The following is a 12,362-nucleotide window of genomic DNA, read 5'->3' as shown; positions in this document are numbered from 1 at the left end:
AATCAAGAAAAGATTATTGATAAAAATTACAAATACTATAGACAAATTCACTTATACACATGACATACATCAATTCTAATTTATGAAAATATAAATTGTCATATTTTAATAGTCTATCAAAATGATGCATATCTAGAAATTGAATTTAAAAAATTTAGCTATTTTTATGACATATTAATAAAGTATTTTATATCATTATAGTTTGAAAATACAACACAACAATTTTTTTATAGATATGAGTTTTAGGAGAAGCATACATTATTATATCAGTATATATATATATATACGTAAATTTATATGATTATTAATTTATGATATTATTGGGACCATATTTTATATGGAAATTTCAAAAAAAAATTATCTTATTATCTTAGTGAATTTTCTTATTATTTATGCTGACTCGGATAAGCAAAATTTATTAATTTATAGAATATTAATTTATAGAAATTTTAGTGTAATTCTATTATACCTTAACAAACTCTTAATAATGGGACACTTTCGTGATTTTACCACACTCATCTATTGAGTCATCCTCACACTGACCAAGTTATCTACACGGACCAAGTTATCTATTGATCCATAGTTTTCCAAAAAAAAAAGTCATCTATTGATACACAATTTAATCTCAAACATACGTTCTAAAATATTTAAACTCATATATTAAAATCATCTCGTGATATAACCTTATATAGAAACAGTTCTTTCATTCAGAAAAAAAATATGTATATATATATAGAAACAGTTCTAATGTATCTCTTTGCACACATACATACTCGCCCAACGATCAATATCAAAGTTGAAAGTCTGATATATAGACGTTGACTAACATTGCATACCATAAATATCTTTTGTTTTGGCATCGTTTATATTGAAAAGTTATTTTCCGATAGATCATTCATTTAGGAACACTTATGAATTTAACGTGTTTTCTGTGGATAAACAAGTTCGATCCATAGAGAAAACCACTGAACCCAAAGATTCGGGCATAAAATTTTGAAGGCTTTTTCACTTAAAAATTTGTTAAACAAAAGGCCTTTTTTTGTAGGATATATATAAAGGCTTTTTTATTTAGATGTAAAAGGCCTTTTTTATTTTGTAGTATATGTAAAAGGTCTTCAAATATCAAGTTTTGGCCTTTTATAAAAAAAATTTACAACTTTTGTAATAGGTGAAAAGAGCACATTTTAAAAATTTTGCGTAGAACACTCGTGAATGATAGGCGGGCACCGTGGATAACAAAGACGAAAAACAAACAAATTGCATTGTTTTATGAAATACACAATCTGATCATATTGCTGCTTAAGCTAATATAATAATATATAAAGAAATATCTGAATGATACTATACCATCTACATTTCGTTAAAAGCTCACAAAAAAGTTTTAACACCAAATTTGGCGAAGATTATGCAAACGCAAAATTAGTCAATATTTTCAAACGCATCAACACCAATCTATAAATGTTTAAATAAGGCATCTATTTGAAGATGTGTCTGATGATGTTGTTTAGGTGTTTGGACTAATGAGTTCACAAACATAGTAAAAAAGGGGAGAATGAAGATGTATTGGTTTCTCTGAAATAGTGTCTATGTGATTCAAGAAGTGATACATGATTGTTGGTATTTTATGTGCGTGAGAAGTTTCTAGAAGGTTTGAGAAGGCAATATTGAAGGTCGGTTTGAGGATGAATTGAAGAGGAAAACTATTATTTCTTTGGTTGATTAAATTGGAGTTTTACAAGGAAAAAGAAAATAGCAAAAGGTCTATTTCTTATGGAATTTGAAAATCTTCTCCTATGGTGATTAGGAAGTCTTGATGACTATATAAGGAGGTGTTGGGCACGTTCTAGAGAAGAAAGAGAGCTGAAGTAAAGAATAAATTCCTAGAGAGCTTTCTCATTGTGTGCGACTTAGTTTCGCGGTTTGGTGCTTGTGTTGTTCAAGCTTCTTTGTTCATCGGTGTGACGTGTGCGTGAAGGTTGCTCAAGAGAGTTGAAGATCTGAAGTCTAGGATCAAGGGTATTTTAGCCCAAGGTTAGGTTATCTTGGTTTAAATCTAGGCTTGGTGTTAGTCTAGTTAAGAGTAGAGAATTATCTTTAAGATTTCATGTTATAGAACGGAGCGGTGAATTAAGAGGGTTGTGCTTAATTTACGTGTTTGCGAATAGGTTGTATTTGCTTTCTTGTTCTAGTGGAATCGAAATCTAGACGTGGTCTCGGAGAGTAGGAAAAACCGAACCTCGTTAACAAAGTTTTTGTATTCTTTATTCTCTGCATTTTATTATTTGCACCTCATCCCCATTTGTACTATTTTGATTTGTGCAGGTGGGTCATACTCATTAGCACCTATCAAAGCAATAACAAGAAACACCAACCAATAATTTTGGTTTTGAGGTAAAGGATTTCCAAACCAATAATTCAAATTAATTAGTCATCTTTTATGTATTTTTGATAACATTGTGGGGGCTACGGTATTGACTTATCTTTGCGTCTTAATTATGATAGTTAGACAGTACCATATAACATTGTGATGGGTATCTTTTTTTTCATCAAATCCACCATTCTATATAGATTACTAATCAATAGTGTGAATACTATGGCGGTGCTACTATATCATATGGCATGCATAATAAAGGTGTGTGGAAAAATCAAGGTATTATGATAATATAGTAAATATATATATATATATATATATATCGGAAGAATACAACTCTAAATATTATGAATAGTTGGTTAGAAAATCTTTAAGCAATTACATCCTAATTATTTGTATTGGTGTCATCATCATCACATATTCAAATATGAATGGTATTATGCGTGTGCTTAATCTATATAAAAGGGATTTAATTTAGAAAAAATGTCATTAAAATCTTGTAAGTAACATTTTCGTTTATTTAAATCCCGAAGTTTTCATTTATTGAAAAAAATCCTCGTTTTTTCTTGACTTCTATTTACATCACGAAGTCTTGTTGACTTCGCCGTTTGAAGCACAACGTTGACTGGCTAGATAGAGATATTAAACAAGGTTAATTAGGCGTTAATGGAGTTGGTAAAACAGCGTCGTTTTTTCTTTAGTTACATCACCAAATCGAACCCGGTTCTTATTTTCTCCCAAAATCCCCAAGTCACAAATCTTAATTTGCGATTTGGTTAAACAACGAAAGAATGCTCGACCATGATTCTCTTCGTTTCTCGATGTAAAGATCCTCACACCGGCTCCACAAATGCACTTCGATAGCACTTCACGGTCGGACGAAGCAACCATCGATGTCTCCGAGCTAGAACTCATCTGAATTGCAAATTAGAGTTTGTGATTTGGGGATTTTGGGAGGAAATGAGAATCGGTTTCGATTGGGGATGTAATTAAAGAAAAAAACGACGTCATTTTACCAACTAATGGATCTCGTTAACACATAATTAACTCCGTTTAATATCTTCATCTGGCCAGTTAACGTTGTGTTTTAAATGGTGAAATAAAAAAAAATTCATGATTTAAATAGAAGTCAAGAAAAAAATGAGAATTTTTTTCGACAAATAAAAACTTAGTCATTTAAATCAACTCAGGATTTTAATGATATTTTCCCTGATTTAATTTAGAAATCTAGTAGCTTCTTTCATTTTCCATAGAAAGGTGGTGGAGTCTTATCAATTCTTAAATGTCAACTTTAGGTGAGATTCCAATAACCGGGTCATTCCATATCGTATATATATGACGTCGTTCATTACGAGCTGCGTTATGAACCGAACAAACCACAAAAAACACATAAACACAATAATTATCAGATAAAATTTAAAAAAACTGAAGTGATGATGAGTAGTCATTATTAAATGGAATCTACTACATAGATGGCCTGTCTGGTTTGTCTCTCTAGCTTTTTAATTCAGAGGTGCGTTATATTATGTAAACCGCACTTAACCAGTCGAGACCAATTTGTAAATCATTCAGCAAAACTTGTCAGGTGGACTTTTGGTAGGGACCTTGGCCACGTGATTTCTACATTTTCTAAATTTCCACTTTTTGTTCTCTTCTCTTCACAATTCTCTCTTTCATACACCATTCAAAATTTTCCAAACTCAAACACACTCTTTCTCTTTCTCTTCAAAAGCTCTCACAAAATCCCTCCACTCAAAGAGACTCACATCATCATGGAACCAGCCGTTTCTGGTTCACCACAACCTGACCCATCTCCCTCATCACCATCCACGTCAGCAGCACCACCACCGCAACCAAGCCGTTACGAGTCACAAAAACGCCGGGACTGGAACACGTTTCTACAGTACCTAAGAAACCACAAACCACCCTTGACGCTAGCTCGTTGCAGCGGCGCACACGTGCTCGAGTTCCTCAAGTACCTAGACCAATTCGGGAAAACCAAAGTCCACGTGTCTACATGTCCTTTCTTCGGACACCCGGATCCACCGTCTTCTTGCCCTTGTCCGCACAAGCAAGCTTGGGGATCACTCGACGCTTTGATCGGACGGCTTAGAGCTGCCTACGAAGAAAACGGCGGACGGCCAGATTCGAACCCGTTTGCTGCACGCGCCGTTAGGATCTACTTGAGGGAAGTCAAAGATAGTCAAGCTAAGGCTCGTGGGATCCCTTACGAGAAAAAGAAACGGAAACGTAAACCTACCGTTACCTCCGTTAGATTGGATGTTGATTTAACGAGTAGTATCACCGGTGACGGAATTAACCGTGATACTCCGGCCACCTCCGGAGACGTACTTCCCCTAGGTTAATTATTATGATTATACCTAATTTGCTTATTATATCTCTATATAAAATTATAAATTTCTTTTTTTTTTTAGTGTAGGAGCTATATATAGCTCGGTTATATATATTTTAATTGATAGTAAAATGACTTTTGTTCTTGAGAATTCTATTTAGTCCAGTAAATGGACTCATTCTAGTGATTTCTTTTAAAGTTAGTAGTTCATAATCATAGTATAGTATATACTACAACTTTTTTCTAACGAAGATACTCAATTTCTAATATGAGGATGATATAATTCAGAATTAATGAAGATTGTTTTTGATTCAAAATTTTGTGAAAGTGGTGAGAGATAAGTGACGATGACTGACGAAGGTGAGACGTTTTTGTCTAGCGTGTATGAAGTTTCTATTTTTGTTTTTATGAGTATTTAAATCCATATTACGTTGATGTCTATTTTGTATCCATTTGATAATTGTATTTGGTTAAAGAGCAGCTTTCATTCTTCGCATAAAGTTTTCAATTCTCGTCTTATATCTTTTGTCTCTATCGGATATGTCCTATTGTATATTCTTAAAATTGATTTCGTGACAAATCATCCAATTATTTCAAAGCAAAAAATTGTGACGTGAGAGATGTCAGTTTTACATTCCCATTTACTTCTTTTTTATTTTTTTTTGAACTTCAAAATTATATTTTTAAGGAATTGGAAAAAGTTATCTGGTTTTTAAAGTTGACTAGGTTAAATCCGCGCTATATCGCGAGATATTTTTTATAACTATGTTTAGATATATTTGAATTATTGAAAATATAATTTTTTAAAATGGTTTATACAACGATAAGATAAAAAAATATACTAATAAAATAAAAATAGAGATGTCTCAAATTTAAGATGACTTATAAATATTTACATTTAAATTGGATAGACTTAAATACTTAAGTGTATGTTCTGTTTTTTTTTTTTTTTTTTTTACTTTTTGTGGGAGATATATTATTTATATAGTTTAAATTTGTGATGTACTTCTTGTAGTTTATATAAATTTAATCACATAATTGTTATATAGTTTTTTTATGGTTAAAATTTTTATTATCAAGCATAATTTATTACACTGGTTTAGCATTCTTAAACTGTAATTTCAAAAACAAACATTCCAAAAACTTAATTCGAGATAAAGCAAAACAAAAGCAACTATGCCATGAATATGAGCTCATATATTCAATTTGATATCAAACTGCAGTTTAGTTCATAAAATAACTCAGTAATAGATCTAAAACAAATACCATTGAGCTAAATCCTATAGTTCCATACCAATTTAAACAATGTTTACAAGCTAGAACTTGTTTATAATATAAAGCTGCCGACTTTATTCATAATCTTCAATCACCTAACAAAGAAATATTCTGAAAGTGTCGAATTTTCCTTCGACTCTCGAATCAAGGCGAATACCGAATTCATAAAAAGATTCAATCGGGAAAACTCAAAACTTCTTTTCTACCCAAAACCACGAACACAAAGATAAATAAAAAAAAACTCATAAAAAAGTCTTAGATTCAGAGATGGCAGCACATTTTATTTTCCACATGATTCACAGTTTCTGCTTTTGCTTAATTCGATGGAATTTGAATCGAAAAAAATAGAAAGAAACAGCTCCTAAAAAGGGGAAATTTTTTTATTTAGGTTTATTATGTCTTTTTCATTTAACTATCTGAGAAGATATAAGAACTTGAAAAAATATACAATTTTTTTTTTGTCGGCCATTCCTTTCTTTCATTTAAAAGCCCAATTAAAATGGGCATAATACAAACTTACAAAGCATGATACAAGCTAAATTAAGCCCAATTTTAAGTTAATCCAAACACGTAAGCAAAAACTAGGAATAAATGTAAATAACCATAAGAATCATAGACACGTGTTCTTCCCTTAACCAACGTATCTTGTTACGAAGCGTCACCGTTGAGCTTTTGTTGACACGTGTTGTTCTCGATTCTTCTTGCTTCTTCTCGCCGATGAGATCTGTACCAAATACTGAAGCTAAACGCCGGCGTCGAATTCTTCATATTAGATGAAGCTTGTAGTCATGTCTTTGGAACCATCTCTCCATAGATTCATCCGCTGCTTTTAGTTGAATCACCTATATAATGATTTCGACTTAATCCTATCTCGAGGCTAAAGCTCCACCTTTAGACCATGAGGTCTTCTTCAAGCCTGATCGGCGATTAGCGGTGAAGAAATTACATAGAACACAGCCGATGGTTAGTCCAATCACAAGCATGCGGGGTTTACTCTTAAAACCGTGTAAAAAGAGGACAAACCAAAAAACCTATATCCAATATTAGCTTAAAACGAACCTAGCTATTATGGAAGATAGTTAAATCCGCCGAAAACGAAAAAGAGATCTGATTCATATATATGGAAATCGGAATAGCTGAAAAACAAAAAAAAAACCCGGAAATTCTGGTTACTCGAAGATAGAGAACGTCAATTGAAAAATATACGTTAATATCTCTTTTTTGTGGGCTGGGCTGGACATGTATGTTTTAATTAAAATAGCAGGCTTGTAAACAAAATATGTGACATAGTATAATGTGGAAGATAATTCAATTTCTATTGGCACATTATGAGTTGTATTAATTCTTATATTTTGATTGGTTAATTGTTTTAACTGATGTATCAATACCAACTTTAAAGTTGAGCCTGATTTGATACGTAGCAACAGTAAATGGTATTCCAATTGTCTTTTGTTTTATTGTATTGGTATTCCAATTGATTTGATACGTAGTAAAATTTATTGAACATCTTTCTATTTGGTTTTTTTCACAGTAAATGGTAAATTGTTTGAATTTTTTGCAAGTTCGTTTAGCATTCGACAAAGATGTCTTTTGTTATATATTGTGATGAATGTTCACTAAAACTTGTGAATTTCCAATGTAAAGATGTGTGTGCAGGATTTCGTGTTTTAGAATGCCTTCCATGTTTGTCATGGGTTTAAGTCTTAATCCGGCTAAAACGTATGCTTTTACAATGATGTGTGTAATTAATTTAATAAAACGACAAATGTAAGCAGTTTAATGCTATTAATTCAAACCAAAAAAATAAACAATAAAAAATAAATAAATACTAGAATGTAATTTTGTAACATTTTCTACAAAATAATAAATGACAAATGAAACCAATCAATGCTATTAAGTTTTTAAAAATTTAAGCTATTAAGCCACCACTTACCCATAACGTGGGTCCGCCACTGCAGACTATATAAGATTTAGATTCCTCATTTGATATTGTTGATATATAGATAGAAGTTATATTTCTTTAACTAGAAAAACTTACTTTTGTATATAATTGTGTACTACTTCATAAATTCTTAACACCAATTATGCAATCTATATGAAAAAATTAAGGTATCAACTACATGGTGAATTGTGGATTCTTGACACCAATTGACGAGTCATTTTCTCATGTGTGCGAGAGCAGTACATCATCTCTGGTTCAACCACAAAATCTAAATTTATCGCCACTACATCGTCATCCATCTCTATATCCAAATTTGTTGACATTCCATCGTTGATCTCCGAATCAATATTTGTGATTGTGGGTAACAAAATAAGTGGTTTTTAAGATAGCAACAACGTTAAGGAGATCTTTCTCCCGATTTTTTTCATAGTTTATCCAAAATTAATCATCAACTATGATGTATGTCATGCTTTGCTCTTCATGAGCAGCAATACCAATCTCCACCGGATACAAAATTGTTGCACGCATAGAGTGAACAAGATTCTTCAATCCTCGACGCATACTGAACGGGAGGATGAGCAAGACAATGCGCGTTTCTCGCCGGATCTTCAGACGGATCTTGACCGACGAGAATCGTAGACATAGCTTTGAAGACGGCAACAAAGAAAGTAGCGGAGGAATTTTTTCTCGGCGATCGGAGTTCGCAAAAAATTTGAATCTTGATTTGGATTTGGGGGTTTTTACTTTTCACTTCAAAAATTAGGTTTACAGTGATTATTATATATATATATATATATTTATACTAATTATATATTACCAGTGCACTACCAAAAAAAAAACAAAAAAAATTACAGAAATCTTCATTTAAATTTCATTTTTTTCACTAATTTCTTTAATTGTATTGATAGTTAAAAACAAAAACAAAAAAAGCAATACATTATAATATAATGGGGTAAACTATATTTTTCAATATACTATCTGGACTATATGGGGCATAATGGGGTAAATAATTTAGACTATACTGTTGTTCATGATGCAAGCAACAATACCAATCTCCCCCAATACAATATTGTTGCACTCGTAGAGTGAGCACGATTCGTCCATCCTCGAGGTGTACTGAGCGGGACGATGAGGATGAGAGTTTCTCACCGGATATTCAGGCGGACCGGTCAGAAACGTAGACGTTAACGTCATCTTCGACGGCGATGGAGGAGTTTTTCTCGTCGGAGTTCGCAAACCAAAAAAAATGAATTTTGATTTCGATTTGGGGTTTTTCAGAAATTAGGTTTAGATTATTATTATATATATATATATATTTATACTAATTATATATTAACATTGCATTAACAAAAAAACAAAAAAAAAACAAAATTACGGAAATCTTCCACTAAATTCCATGTTTTTTCACTAATTTCTTTGTTACATTAATAACAATAATAATAAAAAGAAATTCAATTCATTATAATATAATGGGGTAAACTATATTTTTCAATACACTGTCTGGACTATATGGGGTAACTATAGTGAGGTAAATAATTTTCAATTGTGGACTATAATCTTCAATTCTCACTACACTATCTGAACTATAATTTCCAATTCATTATAATGGGGTAAACTTTATTTTCAATATAATGGGGTAAACTATATTTTTCCACACTATCTGAACTTTTTTTGAATTAATACAATGTATTTTCTTTTTTTGAGAAAGTATTAATACAATATTGAAGTCTACACTTTTCGTTACAAGAAAATTATAGCATCCATTTTGATAGATTTTTTTCCTTCCCCTTCCGTTTGAAATCAATGATGATGCATCCAACATACAATACAATTTGTCCAGATTGTATTAAAAAAAACATAGCCAAAACATAAGTGCATATATATTGATAACATAAAGATTGTCATTAATTCGAATTCGAACAAACATTGCCTAAAAAAAAAGATTCTGCTAAGTGAAAATAACTCTATTTTTCAATACATCACACATGTTTAGTACACACTACTCAGTGGATATTATAAAACAAACACATTATATTTGCTTAATCAAATATGATCTGATTGGTGCTTGCTTAATTACTATGCAAAAAAAAAAAGGTCTCTGTGATATACAGTATATCAAAGAAAAAAGCGTTTAACACCAAATCTCTTTGACAAGATTATACAAAATAACGATAGATTATATAATACAGGTTATAAGATTAATTAAAAAAGCCTCCTTTCTCTTAACGCCGGTGGAGCTCGAACTCACCGGCGTCGAGACTTTTGCCCACAACTTCGACTCCCTTGCAACTGCTTGTGTCTTCTATGTTTCTCCCGCTTGGGTTTTCTCTGTTTTTCCTGTATACTCACCATGTTCTTTGCTCTTTCACTTCCTCCTGTCGTGTCCCGTCGAGTGTGATTTTGTCAGTGTGCGTAGATGGATCTTTGTGAACCATATTCTTCATGCTCTGCTCACGCCAGCTCGGAAGCCGACAGAAGGAAAATCCCTCAAATCCAAATTACCACTAGAGCTTGAATATGAAGTATGGGTTACCTTTCCCCCTCAATCTCCGGTGTGCTTTTGCCTTGTGACCCTCGGCGCTCACCGAAATTCACCGGATCTACAAGTCGGCAATGCTTGTACCGGTGATGATGAAGACGGCGGCAGGGGTTGACCTAATCCAAATGGTGGTTCCCTTTATTGGACCTGGCTCTTTAAGACTTCACTCTCGGCCCATATCCACATCTACTAAACCAGGTATCCAATCTTACGGGCCCAAGTACATTAGGAAGGATTTTAATCGTTGTAACCTCAGCCCCCCTTTGTGGGTGGTAGGGATTTTGTTCCCGGTTTGCTCTGTTCGATTGCCCCTCGCCGGTTTTGCCTTCTATAACGAAAGCTATTGTCCAAATCCAACAAGCATATGGTACATGTCCTTTGCTCTCTCCTGCTTGCCAAACCAATCCAATATGGTGTTCCGATCTTCTATGTTAGATGGATAGAGTTTCCATCTGAAGTTCGACTTGAACCCATGGAACGGATCTTGGAATTGTATCTTTGAAATCCTGATACCATTGCGTCGGGTTCAGCTGAAGATATTGAAAAGCAACGGCATTATGACCAAACCTCCACGGAATGTTGGTTACCAATGCTTTGTCAACCAGCCACCTCTGTATCCCTGGAAAATCAAGTTTATTTTTGTGAAAATCAGTCACGGTGAACACCGAAGCTTCTTGTGCTGTGAATTGTTTGCACTGGTCGGGGTTTGGATTGCTTTATCTAGACCCGTGAATGACATTGCGATTTTAAACTCAACTTCTCTAGTTCCGATCATAGCTGCTTGGTCAAGTCGAGGTTTCCTCGGTAGCAGTATGATGTGTTCTTCAGAATGGTCTGAGATTTATCCTTGTCGAGGCCAGTTACTTTGCAGTGTGTGCATACCTTTATTACTGAGCTCTACTCTGGAATCTAAGCCAACAAGCTGCGTGAATTTGAAGCTAACACCCTTTGTCCCCAATTGTCACACATCACCAAACGATAGGAAGCTCGGGTCTGTTATCATAACTCAGGGCCAAATCGGCTGCAAGCTTTGTGTGAGACTCCTTAACCTCCATGGCCATGAGCCTAATGTGAGGGAGGACTCACCTGTTTTGCTACGGTTAGGCACCCATCTATTAAGATCCCCGGTTGAAGCTCCTCCTAAAGCCAAGATGTTCGATCTTAAATTGCTAAAGGACGTTGCCCCAATTACCTTACCTCTCATGTTGGCGATACATCCATCTAGTGTTACCCTTGTGGAACACTCTTTTCAAAACTCGATTGCGTTAGCCGCTAGAGCCACCTATGATCACTCGTTGATCAAGGATTTCGCGAATCCTGCCTTCATGGTCGAATCCACCTTAGTCCTAATAGATTCTTCAAATATTGTAAAACTTCCAAGAGTTAAGCATCCCTTTAAAGAACTCATGGAACCTTTATCCTTTTTCTCCTTTGATTGTCTTGTTGTATGTTGTAACAACCTTACTCTTTGTGACGTTTTGATTTGAATGAAACTTTCAATTGTTTGACAAAAAAAAAATTATACAAAATAACCCAACATGTCATGTTTTCGAACGCTTAAAATTAAAACATCACTGATTTATGCAAGTTATATATTAATTCATCGCTGTATGATCGATTTATTAATTCGCATGCATGAATTCATGAACATGTGTGGTGAAGTCAACTCTAGGTCTCTTTATCAAAAGGAAATGTCAACTTTTTTTTTTTGGTCAACAAGGAAATGTCAACTTTTGCTGAGATTCCAACAACCAGGGTCACTCACTCCAATTGTATTATATGACGTCGTTTCATTACGAGATGCGTTTTGAACCTAACAAACAAACCAAGCAAAACATAACAATAATTATTTTCATATCCTCCTATCTTATAGAGCACAAGT

General features: G+C 33.6%; 1 long non-coding RNA gene and 1 pseudogene across 2 annotated transcripts; one reads left to right on the top strand and one right to left on the bottom strand.

The window, feature by feature from the left end:
• Positions 1-3,736: 3,736 nt before the first annotated feature.
• LOC104700484 (protein LIGHT-DEPENDENT SHORT HYPOCOTYLS 6 pseudogene) lies at positions 3,737-4,875 on the top strand (annotated as a pseudogene). Its single transcript, XR_015561617.1, has one exon. The product of XR_015561617.1 is annotated as a protein LIGHT-DEPENDENT SHORT HYPOCOTYLS 6 pseudogene (transcript).
• A 1,706-nt stretch (positions 4,876-6,581) lies between these two features.
• On the bottom strand, positions 6,582-7,180 carry LOC104700482 (uncharacterized). Its single transcript, XR_753584.3, has 2 exons — positions 7,059-7,180; positions 6,582-6,915 (listed from the first exon to the last, which is right to left on the bottom strand). It is a non-coding gene; the product is annotated as an uncharacterized LOC104700482 (long non-coding RNA).
• Positions 7,181-12,362: the final 5,182 nt, after the last annotated feature.

The sequence above is a fragment of the Camelina sativa genome, chromosome 7, assembly GCF_030686135.1.
Source record: "Camelina sativa cultivar CO46 ecotype springtype chromosome 7, ASM3068613v1".
NCBI lineage: Eukaryota > Viridiplantae > Streptophyta > Magnoliopsida > Brassicales > Brassicaceae > Camelina > Camelina sativa.
This window is presented reverse-complemented; position numbering and strand designations above follow the sequence as displayed.